This window comes from Octopus sinensis, linkage group LG14 (genome assembly GCF_006345805.1).
Source record: "Octopus sinensis linkage group LG14, ASM634580v1, whole genome shotgun sequence".
Lineage (NCBI taxonomy): Eukaryota > Metazoa > Mollusca > Cephalopoda > Octopoda > Octopodidae > Octopus > Octopus sinensis.
Genome location: NC_043010.1, coordinates 2789122 through 2804729, shown reverse-complemented (window position 1 = coordinate 2804729; position 15608 = coordinate 2789122). Strand labels below are relative to the sequence as shown.

Sequence of the window (15608 nt, the reverse complement as noted above, 5' to 3'; positions counted from 1 at the left end):
AAAGTCAGAAGGTGATGTCAGAACAGGAATGTAATTAACCAAAGACAGGTTTTTTCCTGTTTTAAGTCATATTTTATAGTTTAATTCCTCTTCAAATTTATTCAACAACAATTCAAACAGTTAAAACAAAATGGCTGAACTGCTGCAGTATTCGATGATACAAGTTTCAATGAGTCATAAGTTTATGACTGCTGCTGTCGGTATCAGCATATATGTCTGAAGAGGAAGAGTTTAAGTCTATGTTTTGTTTCTGTTTATCTTTTAGCCAATCGGGAAGGGTTGTGCTGTGCCCTTGAACTGTGAGCCAATGCAAGAGCCTTTGATTAGTTGCTTGATCTACTAAAAGAAAAAGCTACCAATTACTCTATTGTAATGTTTAATTATAACACAATTTTGAATTAAACATAAACATGCATTATCTTGTAGCTTTGAGATTTCAATGATGTGATTGTTTATTTTTCAAATGACATTGCAGGGTAGGTGCAAGAGGTTTGATCTGGACAATTTGAACATAAAACAGGTAGACTATTTGGGTTAGATATATCCAGATTGCATTCTAAAGGCTTAAATCTCACTCTGTTAATGACATATTAGACACTGTATTATACATACTCCTTCAAAGGCAAGATGATCTCGGATTAAATATCTTTCCTAAGTTTACTTAATCAGGACTGAAATGAGGTTACGCAACAACAATATGGTACTTTATTCTGTATGCCTCATTAATCTAACCAAAAGTAGATACTAATACCAGTTCAATTATTAATGGTTTGTTTTAAAAGGCTAGACAGAATCCAGTTATTAAACACCTCCCTCCATGTCTTGAACAGTACTGCAAATATGATAACGTTTAATTACGGAGATGTACTTGCATAGCAAGTGATTTGATCTGAGATCGTGTGCTGGAACGAAAACAATTGCAGCGTGGAAGGTGTTTGTAAGCCATTTAAGAAACATTTAAGTTTAATTTGTCAAAATATTTTCGTCGCTTTTTGCCAAATTAAACTTAAATGTTGAAGTGAATCGAACGGCTTTTGTGTGTTTCTTAAATGGCTTACAAACACCTTCCATGCTGCAATGATAATGTTTAAATATCAAAAAAAACTTTATTAGTCATGTTAACAGGGTTTTGCAGTATATGTCTCTGTGTAGTAAGGCCGATGCTTGTGATATCATAAAAACAAACAAAAATAAAACATTTGATTTTCATTATAGGGAACTAATTTTAATAATGTATCTGAGTTAATTTTATTTCTCATGGTTATGCACTGAATTTGTAAACTCTATGCTTCATTTAGAAAATAATGGATTTATTTCCACCTGATTGTAGATGATAGCTGATATAAATTATGTAATTTAAATATTGAATTAAGCTTTCCATGTTATCGCTACCATCATAATGCGAATTGAAAAATGTGAATCTTCACATTTTCCAGATAGGTTATTAGCTGTTGCAAGCAAACGTTTCCTGCAATACTTCATAGTTAAGGAAACTGATATCAAATAGCGAAATTAGTTCGAGCTAGAGATAGATCAAAATACCTGCTGTAACTTTGAACTTATTTTCTCTGAGATGACAAAGCTAATTCTTCATCCAAACCTGGAGAACTTGCTGGGTTTTGATCAGCTATAATTAATGAAAAATGAGTTTGCGGAATGTTAATTAGTTTGATTGCTGTAATGAGTGGAAATTCTGTTTTGGGTTCTAACTCTTCAAAGGAAAATAGAGTAAAACCAAAAATAACTTTTGTATCGTATTTCTGTTGGTTCAGTTAATTTTGAAAATAAGAATTTAGTAAAATATCTCTGCCATTATTAAATTGGTGTTTGGAATACAAATTGATTATGAAATATTAATAGTAGAAATTGTGTACAAATAAATGTACAACTGCTACTGTTATGTTTAAAGCTCCATGTAGATTATCATAATCCAGTCTGCTTCCTCTGTAATTATTGAGTAACTTCTATACTGAGTAGCATTACTAGTTTTGAATAAGATGATGAGCTGGCAGAAACCGTTAACACCAAGCAAAATACCTGGTGGCATTTTGTCCGTCTTTACATTCTGAGTTCAACTTCCACCAAAGTCAACTTTGCCTTTCATTCTTTCAGAGTCAATAAAATAAGTACCAGTTGATTACTGGGGGTCAATGTAATCGACTTACATGTTCCCTCAAAATTGCTGGCCTTGAGTCAAAACGTGAAACCAGTATTACTAGTTATGAAGCACAGAGAAATTGTCGAAAGAATAAGGTTAAACACAAGTTTATATTATAGTTCCTATGTGTGTTTCACCATTATGGTTGCTTGCAGCCCTGCAATGTGTTCCAAGTGTGTTTAGATGATCAACAACAACAAACCATCAGGGAACACTAAATAAATTTATGTTTATCCTTATTTCTCCCAAGTAATTTTAATGGAAGGTTTAAATTTAGATTACATTAAAACTGGATGTTTGTATCATAGAACAAGGGGTGAGTTGGTATCAAAAGGGTTAATCTTTCTCTATTACTCATTGCTGTGAAACATACTGAAATGTTTCAAGTCCAGTTCTTCATTAGAGAGTAAAAAAAGACTGACAGCACTTTTGCCTTTTCTTACTTACCATTGTATAACAAGATATCAAAGTGTTTCCAGATTTTGCTCTCCATCAGAGAAAAGCAAAAAACTTGTTGGTTGGCAACACACCAAAACATTTTGAGTTATGATTTTTCATCATGCATTAAAGAAAGATTAACAATGGTTTACTTTCTCTTTATTCTTCATTTTAAGGGATGATATCAAAATATTTCAAGTTTTTGCATTTCATTGGGAAATAGTTGGTCATTTTTGTCATTGGTCGATTGTAGAAACAGAAATTTAACTTCTTCTTCTGCTGTGCTTTGGTTGTTTCCAGAAGCAATTGCCTAACCGAAATACACATACTGCATCACCACTCATGGATATCCCATGAAGGAAAGCCAAGTCAAAACATTCACAGCATCTGTGGAACCACAGAGAGTGCCAGATATCGGTTATATACATATCTACCTTCCTGCAGATCTTGTGTTAAAGTTTGCCCACTTAACCTTTTTTAAATGCTCAATAAAGTACCCTCACTAAGCAGCAGGATTTTATTATTATAGTGGGTATAGTTTGTGCTTAGCCAACCCCATTCATTCATTCTTTAAACTTGTGTTGGTCTGATGCAAAATTTACCACATGCACACAGCAGCTATCAGAATGCAAGATTTGTTTGGTGTTACGTCTCCTTAGATGAGCAGTGTTCTGTCTCATTTTATTCTCTGGTACTGAAATATAAGCTTCTCCACTCTTCACAACAATAACACTGCTCAACAAAACTTTTGTTAATTTCTGTCTTTAGTCAGTGAGTGTTATTTCTTATTTGCTTCTAACGAGAAATCAAAGGAAGTGACTACTCTTCCCTTCAAACTTTGCTTTCGTCTCTTGGGCATCAGTGCTTTGAAACTGATATATTTTCCATTACATTTCAGACAAATTCAGTGGTGAGTGGCAGAAGCAGAAATATCATTATAACAAATATTCTGCTCATTACCACAGATTTGCTTGTCAGTTGCTTGACTCTAATCACTTGAGCACGTCCCTCTGTGGCTGACAATATGTGCATCACTGATCTCGAACAAGAGTAGTGGGGGGGGGAGCATCATAGCCATGTGCTAAGAGAGAGATTCTTTGGGGTTTGGATAAATGTAACAAAAGCAAACTTTGAAGGAAATATTAGCTATTTTTCATACTTTCTAGGGATAAACAAGTAATAAATAACATTTGCTTCTCAAGGACAAAAATTGTGTTATTTGGTGTAATTGAACTTATCAGCGTTGCATGAAATCTTCCAATATTCACAGGTTAACTTCTACCAACCTATCAACTTTCACTTAAAACTGAAGCTAATACTATGGCTTGATTTTCTGATATGCTGATGTTACCGATCAGTTCTCCATTGACACATCACTATTCCTGCTAATATATATGCAAACATAATTATATTGTATCATCACATATGTCTATAAATGCTGTATGACAGGGATATTCCGTTGTGACACTAAAAGCGATATTATTAAACCATACATACATTCCTATCATCAAATTCAAATCTATAACATTTCATAAATTCTTACATATATATATATGTGTGTGTGTGTGTGTGTGTGTGTGTATCTATATATATATATGTGTGTGTGTGTGTGTGTGTGTACACAGAGTTATCATTGTTTTACTATGTGGGCTTGGATATCTCATTGCTGACAAATATATTGTGTGATATTTCATATCACATGATACATGAATATAAATAAAATATAATATAATTAAATGCACAGAAATCAATACTCAATAACCATTACCACTATCATCATAAACATCATCATCATCATCAACAGCAGCATCATTTATTATCATTATTGATAATAATAATAATAATAATAATAATAATAATAATAATAATAATAATAATAATAACAACAAAAACAACAACAATAATAATAATGATGCAGTGGGCTGGCAGAATTGCTACCATGCTAGACAAAATGTTTATCAGCATTTCGTTCATCTTTATGCTGTGAGTTCAAATTCCACCTAGGTCAACTTTGTTTTACATCCTTTAAGGGCTGATGAAATAATGAAATAAATACCAGTTGAGCACTGGTGTTGGAGTAATTGACTTGACCCCTTCCTCAAAAACGCTGGCTTATGCCAAAATTTGAAACTATTATTGTTATTATTATTATTATTATTATTATTATTATTATTATTATTATTTAAAGATAGTTGGATTGACAGAATCATAAGAGCATCAGGGAAAAGTGCCTTGTGGTATTTGTTCCAGCTCTTTATATTCTAAGTTTAAATCCTACGGAGAGCAACTTTATTGTTCATCTTTCCGGAATTAATAAAATAATGAAATAAGTACCAGTGGTGAACTGGTGTTAGTGTAAATGATTAAATGCTCCCCTGAAATTGCTGGTTTGTGTCAAAATTTGAAAACTATTATTATAATTGTTTTATTATATCATTGAGTGAGAGAGCAGTACATGCCATCAAAGTGACACTGATATAAAATATAGGAAGCCCAGTATACCCATCATGACTACCCGTCTGATAAGGGTACACCAGGTACATGCATCACAACCATATGTGCACAACATGGTGATCTCATATCAAGATATATAGAACTCTGTGAGAGATTATCACAGTGATAATCTCTCATTTTTAAGCAAACATTGCGGTAGTCCAACAACAGAGGGAGAAGCCATTTGTCAAGTTTTACCTTCCCCTCAAAGAAACATAGAGATCTCAGTTCAGCAGTCCATCTGTAAGCTTTGCAGTATGTGTGAGAGAGAGGGGGGGGGGAGAGAGAACATTGCAAACAATGAATGAAATAAATATGTAACAAAACAATCATATAAATAAAAGAATATTACTACAGATGTATACACCCCTGACTTTGTTGCCTCATAACATCCAGAAAAATGGATACTTTTTAACAAAATTTTCTAAAAATACCTCTTAGATGTTATGGCTTCAGAGTATATAGGGATTTATGGGAAAAATTTTTCGAGAGGGTGGAGAGAGGAGTTTTAAATTCACATGATCTGACTTTTTTCCCTCATAACTTTCAGAAAGATGGGTATCTTTTAATGAAAATTTATACAAATCCCTTTCAAACAGCATAGACTAAGATTATAAAGAAATTTGTGGGGAAAATTTTTTCAGGGATTTCCCCCCATTTTTTTTTTAATCCATAGCCTTCAAAATGGTGGGGTTGAGGGGAAGAAGGGCATCTTTGTATGAAAAAGTTTTGAAAACTCTTTTTTTACATCCCACCCCCTCCCTCATCATCTCACTCTGGACCTATTTTGGCCAATTTTTTTTTTACACTTCAAAACCATGGGAAGAACATTTTCGGTAAAAAGATTTTTTAAATTGTTAATATTTTCATCAGGAAAAGTGAGTGAAGGGCGAGTTGGCTGTTATTTCTAGCACGTCCAAAGACAAACCTTCTTGTTCTTTTATCACTCTTGCATGTATTAATGCTTTACAACATTTTTTCCCCATAAATATATTTATATGCTATAAAAAAGAAAATTTGAGAAATTATGGAATTTTTGCAACCCCATTTTCTACCCTCGATAGTTTCTGTTTAGAAATTAAAATATTGGAGAGCCTGAGATGGTCATTGCTACCATTTATCCACAGTGATTTTTAAAAATTACAGAGACATACTTGCATAGCAAGTCACTTGATCTGAGATCATGTGCTGAAACAAACACAATTGCAGCATAAGCAATTCAAGAACACACAAAACCCATTAGTTTCACAGCACTTCTTAAATACAGAGGTCCTAATGCATCTATATGTAATGATATAAAGGGGGGGGGTAGTTTTTAGGGTTAGGGTTAGTTAGGGTTAGGGCTACGGTGTCATTACATGTCCACACAGTGTACATTTAAAATGTTTTGTACGTAACAATTGTATTTAAGCAGTACCAGTTTCACTTCAGCATTAAAATTTCATTTGTGTCTGAAACCGCGACCTGTTTACTAACAAAACTTCACAAAAGTGATGCAGCACGAAGTTTTGTCAGTGAGCACATGCACACACACACACACACACACACACATTCATTGCCTTTCATTTGTATGTATATGTATCTATGCATGTGTGTGAGTGTGTATTGGTGTGTGTGTGTGTGTGTCACTGTTGAAGTCACTCAATTTGTATATACATTGGCTTAGTGGAATAGAATGTTTGGAAATTGTGAATAAGGTGCAAATTTCGAGTACTTTTTTCTCCTCATCTTCTAATAGTAATTACCCAGCTTTCTAGGCTCTTCTCACACCTATCATGTGTTCAAAAATTGAACAGATATCTTTTAAAATTTTCATTCAATAAATAATATTTTTACACTACGTATACATTAATAGAATAAACTATTGGTTTCCCAAATAACAAATTAAAACTTAAATGAGAAAGTGAGAGACTTTGCAAATAAAAATGGAATACTCTACAGTGAATGCAATGAATATTTAAATCTGTTAAGAAATGGACGCAGTGAATGCAATGAATATTTAAATTTGCAAGAAATTGGAGTTAAAAAAATTCAATAAACTTGAGAAATTGAAATTAGGAAATTTCCTAGAACAGGAATTTATAAAAATATTTCCAGATGCTCAACCCTTTAATAATTGCTTTCTTTTAGTACTTTTAATAATTGTTACATACCTAATTAATAAGCAGCTTTCTCCAATATAGTATATAGATTATTAAGGCAGCACTCTGGCAGAATCATTAGCACACTAGACAAAAATGATTAGTGATATTTCGTTCGTATTTATGTATTGAGTTCAAATTCTGTTGAGCTTGAATTTGCCTTTCATCCTTTTAGGGTCAATAAAATAAGTACCAGTTGAACACTGGGGTCAATGCAATTGACTTACTGCCCCCCTCAAAAACTGCTGGCCTTGTGCCAAAATTTGAAAACATTATCGTTATTACTATTAAGGCAGCAAGCTGGCAGAATTGTTAGCATGCTAGATAAAATGCTTAGCGGTATTTTGCCCATTGCTACATTCTAAGTTCAAATTCCACTGAGGTCGACTTTGCTTTTCACCTGTTTAGGATCGATAAATTAAGTACCAGTGAAACACTGGGGTCGATGGAATTGACAAGTCCCCACCCACCACACCAAATTTCAGGCCTTGTACCTTAAGTAGAAAGGATTATTATTATCATTAAGAAGGCATTGGGCTGGCCGAAACTTTAGCATGCTGGACAAATGCTTAGTAGTATTTCGCTCGGTGCTACGTTCTGAGTTCAAATTCTACTGAGGTTGACTTTGCCTGTCTTCCTTTCGAGGTCAATAAATTAAGTACCAGTGAAACACTGGAATCGATGTAAAGGCTTTGTGCCTTTGGTAGAAAGGATTATCATTATTAAGGACTTCAGTAAATCGTAGAGACCAAGTTGCATGTGTAATGCAAAGTTACCATTGAGTTTGTTTAATGTTTTAATGTTTTTTCACAAATGCTTTTTCTACAAGTAAGGAGGGTGGAAGGAAATTTGTAGAAAGTTAATAATAAAATTAATGATAATTGTCTAAATGGTGTTAATAACGTTAATCATAAGCACAAGCATAACTGTAGTTAAGAAGCTTGCTCTCCAGCCATGTGGTTTCAGGTGCCTACTGCTCAAGGTGCCATGTAGTGGGACTGAACCCAAGACCAGATGGTTGGGAAACAAGTTCCTTAACTACAAAACCACACCTTGGTTAAATATAAAATTAAATATGAAATTTTATCTATATTTAAAAAACCCTTCTTCTCAAATATTACATCCCTTAACTTTAAATTCAATAAAGTATCTCATTTCTCCATTTGTTCGTAAAGCAAAACATATGGCCATTTGTCATGAATCATTTTGATTTAATAAATAATGCAAACATACATATTTCGCACAAAAATCTATAATTCTACACATAGTTGTGTGTATGGCCATTTGTTAATGCCCACTCACACACACAGGCAAAACTGAGTGTATGCATACTTATGTGCATATTTGTATATGTATATTTGTGTGTGTGTGCTCATATGCATATATATCTACACATATGTTGTTTGAAATATGTTGTGGATGTATGTATGCATGTGATTATGGGCATGGTTTTCATTCATACTAACAGATACTTCAAAACATACATGTACGCATATGTACATACATACACATATCCTTCAAAAAAATACACACACACACACACACACACTCTCACATATACAAACACACATATATCACTTCATGAAGTGGTGACCCAACATCTCAATGCTGTTGTTTACACATCCAACTTCCCCTCCTCCTCACCATCATCATCATCATCATACTCATCATTTGCCTCCTATCTTCACCACCGCAACTACCACCACCACCACTACCACCACCACTGCCACCATCACAATGACCAACTCCACCACCATCACCATGCCTGTGTGTTGATATGCAAATGTACATGTGCACGGGCATTAATGTGCATATGGCTGTATTGTTGCACATGAATGTATGTGCATATATTAACTGTAGATGACATGCAATACAGATGCACTTACTCTTTTATGTGTGTGCTTTTTGTTGTTGTTGTTGTTGTTGTTGTTGTTATTGCTATAAAACCCCAGGCTAGCCAGCCTAGATCAAGTAGATCTTTGAACAAAGGTAATCTAGCCATTGCATATTATGTGTCCTTCCAAATTTAAGATGGCTGGATAAGATTCCAAGAAGATTTTGCCGCTCTTTCTAGCAGGGCAAGCAATCATAGTTTTCTCTTTGTGTGTGTGTGTGTGTGTGTGTGTAGGTGTGTGTGTACGTGTATGTGTTATGGAAGTATATATGTGTGTGTATGATTGTGTTTGTGTAAGTGTGTGTGCTTGTGTATGTATGCATGTGTCTGTAAATGTGGGCGTTTATGTATGCATATATATATATACATATATACATATTTGTCCCTGTGTGTGTATGCATGTGTGTAAATATGTGTATGTTAGTGAGATAATATACATAGGTGTGAGTACATATGTAACAAATGCTTCTATGTGAGTATGGGTGACAGAACATAATTAATCATTACCTATAGTAAACTATTGCCCAACCCAAGGCTAAATTTATCACCTACCTGCCTTAAAAATTGTAATCAAGTTCCTGGCTTCCTGGAGCTATTTTCTGTATAGAACAACATTCATCAACGCATGCATATGCAAAAAATTGGCAGAATTGCTATAGCATAGAACAAAGTGTCTTGCAGTAACCATTCTGGTTCTTTGCATCCTTAGTTCAAATCTTACCAAGGCCAACTTTACCTTTCATCCTTTCAGGGATCATTAAAAAACAGAAAAATTGTTATAGAGGTTGGAAAAGACAAGTAGCCTTATGGTCATTATTTCAGGATTTAAGGCGACAAGATGGCAGAAATGTTAGCACGCTGGGCGAAATGCATAGCCGTATTTCATTTGCCGTTACGTTCTGAGTTCAAATTCCACTGAGGTTGACTTTGCCTTTCATCTTTTCGGGGTCAATAAATTAAGTACCAGTTACGCACTGGAGTCGATGTAATTGACTTAATCCATTTGTCTGTCCTTGTTTGTCCCCTCTGTGTTTAGCCCCTTGTGGGTAGCAAAGAAATAGGTCATTATTTCAGGGTTTTTTGCATTGTGAGTCCTTGGGTGATAAACTGAATGTGCTGTCATCACATGATCAACACATCACATAATCGAACGCAATTACATGACCAACACCATCACATGATCAATACATCACATGATCCTTGATTACTGAAAGCCTTTGGTGGTGCTTGCAATACTGCAAACATTCAGACTAGGCCTCCATTTGGGGTGGAGGGACATTCTCCACTTTTCTTCTCATTAGCTCTGGAGGTTGACAAAATAAACCTATAAATAAAAACAGTTTGGGTTTACACAGATGCTGCCTTTCCCTCTGTGAAACAGTAGGAAAAAAAATCCATACACACACCTTCCATTATTATTCTAAATCAGTGTTATTTATGTACAAGTGTGTGTGTGTGCAAGTGTAAATATAAATTTAACTGCCTCCTCTCATTGTTCCCTAAAACCTGTGTGTGTATGTGTGTGAGAGAGAGAGAGAGAGAGAGAGAGAGAGAAAGAAAAAGGAAAATAGAGGAACTTTGTGTGTGTGTGAGACAGAGAGAGAGAGAGAATGTGTGCATATGTGCATATTTGCAACTGGCAAACAAAATAAATTGTGTGCACAAAGACATGCACACCAACACACACATAAACCCAAACATATATATATATATATGTATATATATATACATACACATTCAAAATGTGACCGTGTGTGTACCGTTGGCGATTTTTTTTTCCTCTGTCTTCCCTTCTCCTATGTTTCCGACGAAGAGCTCCGCTCGAAACATTAAACCCTCCTTCTTTCCTTATAGTCCAATAATACTATATTTGTTCCACGTCCTCGAGTTGTTGTGTTTTTTTGTGCTTTCTTGTTTGGATTAACTATATATATATATATATATATATATATATATAGGCACATGAGTATATCCATCTGCATACACATTCACAAACAAGCACACAAAACATCTGTAGATTTGAACTGTTGATCTCTGCTCAGCTAGTCTGGTACCCCATCCACTTTGCCAACTCACCTCTGCCGTATGTATGCATGTATGTATGTATGTATGTATGTGTGTGTGTGTGTGTGTGTATGTGTGTGTGTGCATGATATCTTTCATTTGTTTCAGTCCTTGGACTACACCCATGCTGGAGCTCTGCCCTGGAAGAGCTTTAGTCTACCAAATGAACCTCAGTACTTATAAATTTTTAAGCCTGATATTTTTTTTTGTTTTTTTGCTGAACCACTAAGTCACAGTTACATGCAAAACCCCAATGCCAGTTGGTAAGAAAGGACAAAGGCAGACACAAAGACATACACACACGTACACGTGACAGTCTTCTGCACAGTTTCCGTCAACCAAATTCGTTCGCATGGTATTGGTCAACCTGATGCTATTGCAGAAAGACGCTTGCCCAAAGTGTCGCAGAATGGGAATGAACCTGAAACCTCATGGTTACAAAGCAAGCTCCCTAACCATACAGCCATGCCTGTATGTCACAAGTCAATATGTTACTTTGTAACTGGACATATAAGAAACAAGTTAATGTTACATGTGATTGTGTTTGTGTCTGTTATACGTACACCATTATGTGTTCACTCAAAATAGCAGCTAAATCTCCCTCAAATCACACTCAACTATTCTTTTATTCTTTTATTTGTTTCACTCAGTTGACTCATTTGACTGTGGCTATGCTGGAGCACTGCCCTGAAGGCTGTGTTTAGTTGAACAAGTCAACTCCAGGACTTATTTCTTGAACCTAGTCCTTATTCTATTGGTCTATTTTGCTGAACCACTAAGTTACAAGGATATTAAACACACCAACACCAATTGTCAAACAGTGACAGGGGCACAAACACAAACACAAATATACACATACACACACACACATAGAGATGGGAGCGATGTTCTCACTCGTAAATACTAATCGGACAAACACTGCGTGTTGTTGGCCAGCTGGAGGAGATATTTTCCTAGGGCTAAAAACAACAGTAGCACTGCCCTCTATAGAACCGTCACATCTAGTTGGCAAATATATTTTACAATTCCATACTGTTACTGTTTATCTCTCATTCAGAGATTTAATAATAACTTATCTCTCTCTTTTATATATTTTCTTTTACTTGTTTCAGTCATTTGACTGTGGCCATGCTGGAGCACTGCCTTTAGTCGAGCAAATCGACCCTGGGACTTATTCTTTGTAAGCCGAGTACTTATTCTATCGGTCTCTTTTGCCGAACCGCTAAGTGACGGGAACGTAAACACACCAGCATCGGTTGTCAAGCAATGCTAGGGGGACAAACACACACACACAAACACACACACATACACACATATATATATATATAAATATATACGACAGGCTTCTTTCAGTTTCCGTCTACCAAATCCACTCACATGGCATTGGTCGGCTCGGAGCTATAGTAGAAGACACTTGCCCAAGATGCTACGCAGTGGGACTGAACCTGGAACCATATAGTTGGGAAGCAGGCTTCTTACCACACAAAGGGCACTTTAGATAATGTAAACCTAGATATATTATTTTGGAATATACTAAGGTGGCGAGGTGGCAGGATCAATAGCACCCTGGAAAAAATGTTTTGTGGCATTTCTTCCAGTTTTATGTTCTGAGTTCAAATTCCACTGAGGTAGGCTTTGCCTTTCATCCTTTTGGGGTTGAAGAAATAAGTATCCGTCTAGCACTGTGGATGATGACTAGCCCCTTCCACCCAAATTTCAGGTCTTGTGACTATAGTAGAAATAGTTATTTCTGAATACACGATGGAGTGATCAAGGTTGGAAAGCCTTTAATCATCAGTCTGCTTAATCAAGGTATTGCCTTGGGTTAAACAGTAAGATACATACACATGAGAGTTATTTCCAATCAATGGTCTTTTATGAGTGGCATTTTCATGTTATGCTGGATGTATATATTGTTCTCCTATATACACAGTATACGCAAACATATTTGTACACATATACATACTTATATGTGCAGATGCAGAATCACTCTCAGACATATGCCCACGCACATATTGGCAGTGGTGCACACACACACACACACAAATATTTAAAAGGAAATGACCATCTTCTGCGAGGAAGTAACAATCAACACACACACACATATATTTATTAGAGAGAGAGAGAGAGAGAGAGAGGAGAAAGACAATGATAAACAGAGATGGAAAGAAGGATGTACAGAGAGATAGGTTGATAGATAGATAGATAGGTAGATAGATAGATAGATAGATAGATAGATAGATAGATAGATAGATAGATAGATGGATAGACAGATAGATAGATAGATATAGAGAGAGTGAGAGAGATACAGATATATAAACACATTGCAGTAGCAATCATGCATACACATGCAAACACATGCACACATACACACAGGCATGTGTGGCATGACACACACATATATACATCCGCACATATATATGCATACACACACACACACACACACATAGAAAGATAGAAAGATGGTCATGAGTATACACATATAAATGTACAAATACACATATACACACACAAGCACACATACATGTACGTACATACACACACATAAACACACACAAAGACACACACACACAGAGAAAAACATACATATAGAAACACACAAATACACAAAAACTGTCATTCATCAATGATTTTGCTAATTGTTTACATCTTCATTAAAAACTTGATAACTACTATGGCTTCTTATGTCTGACAGGTATTTCCAGTGGGAGTCACTTATGGAGATCCTTTTAAGACAGCCTTTTAGATAACACTTGCCAGATGCTAATATTAAGCAAAGAATATAACCATATCCTAAGTGTATTTATCTCTTTTGTCTCAGTCATGGCCAAGCTGGGGCATCACCTTGAAGGATTTAATTGAACAAATTTATCCCAGGACATAAGTATTTAATTTTCTTTCTAAGCCTAGTGCTTATTCCATCAGTCTCTTTAACCAAACGGCTAAATGATGGTGATGTAAGTCAACCAACAGCTGATATTGGAAGCAGAAGTGGGAAAACAAACATGAAAGACTTATATATATATATATATATATCATCATCATCATCATCATCATCATCGTTTAACGTCCGTTTTCCGCGCTAGCACGGGTTGGACGGTTTCGACCGGGGTCTGGGGAGCTCGGGACTGCCCCAGGCTCCAGTCTAGTCTGGCAGTGTTTCTACAGCTGGATGCCCTTCCTAACGCCAACCACTCCGCGAGTGTAGTGGGTGTTATATATATATATTTGGTCAGTAGTTCATAAATCTGAAAAGAAGCACAGTCTAAAAATTTTAGAGCAGTAATACTTAAAAGGCTGTTGGTTGTGGCCAGTGAGAGCGACCCTTAGTTTTTCAACCATAAAGTTAAGTTCATAGCGGTGTAGGTGACTCATCAGACTTGTTGGCCAACTTGATGGGTGTGAAACCAACGGTCACTCTCTGACCAGCCATAACCAAAACCATATTAAGTAAATATATATGTGTGTGTGTGTGTTATATATATAAACGGAGAATAGGCACAAAGAAGTGTTTAGGTATGAGCAGAATTTTGGTGAGTTGAAATATGTTTGTCACAAATTTCAACTGCTAAAGCCAAATACACTGCAGTTACCATGGAGAAAAAAATCTCTCTTATGGTAAAAAGGTGTGAAAACACCCAGTTTGTTGAGTGTCGCCATCTCTCGGGAATCTCAGACATTGATGTTTCAAGTTTTGCGATGCATGTGACAGGTTTCTTTCAGTTTCTCTCCACCAAATCCACTCACAAAGCTTTGAGCTACCTGACGTTATTGAAGACCCTTGCCCAAGGTGCCACGCAGGGGAATTGAACCCAAGACCATGTTTTGGGAAAGCAAACTTCTTGCTTGTATAAGCACTCACAAGAAAACCGAAAGCATTGGTGTTCTTCAAATGAAATTCTTTGGTATGTTTGCTCTGCATCAATTTACAGGCACTCCCCTTGACAGTCTCGCCACAAGTATAGTGAACCCCTCATTGCCCCATTGACAATCTATTAATTAACTAACAGCCATATTGTTCTCTATGAATGGGGTTAGAAATGAGTTGGAAAAAAAGACAGTTTAAATCTAAGGAAAGCAAAAATTACATGGATTGCTAGCATGCAGTGTTTAACACCAAAGTGATGAGTTCAAACTCAGTGCAGGCATCGACTATTATTTTTATCTTTTTACTTGTTTCAGTCATTGGATTTTGGCCATGCTGGAGCACCACCTTGAACGGCTTACTCAAAGAAATTAACCCCAGCACTTACTTTCTTTTAAAGTCTGCTACTTATTCTATCAGTCTCTTTTGGCGTACTTCTAAGTTATGAGGATGAAAAGAAACCAGTATCAGTTGTCAAGCAGTGGGAGGGGGGGGACAAATACAGTCACATGTGCATGCACACACAAACAAACATAAACATATACAAAACACATG

At 35.8% G+C, this 15608-nt stretch overlaps 1 protein-coding gene across 5 annotated transcripts in view; it reads left to right on the top strand.

Annotated features, from left to right (window-relative positions):
• The window catches only part of LOC115219527 (protocadherin beta-15), a 291794-nt gene that overhangs the window by 231854 nt on the left and 44332 nt on the right, over positions 1-15608 (top strand). The gene's annotated exons all lie outside the window — the stretch shown is intronic.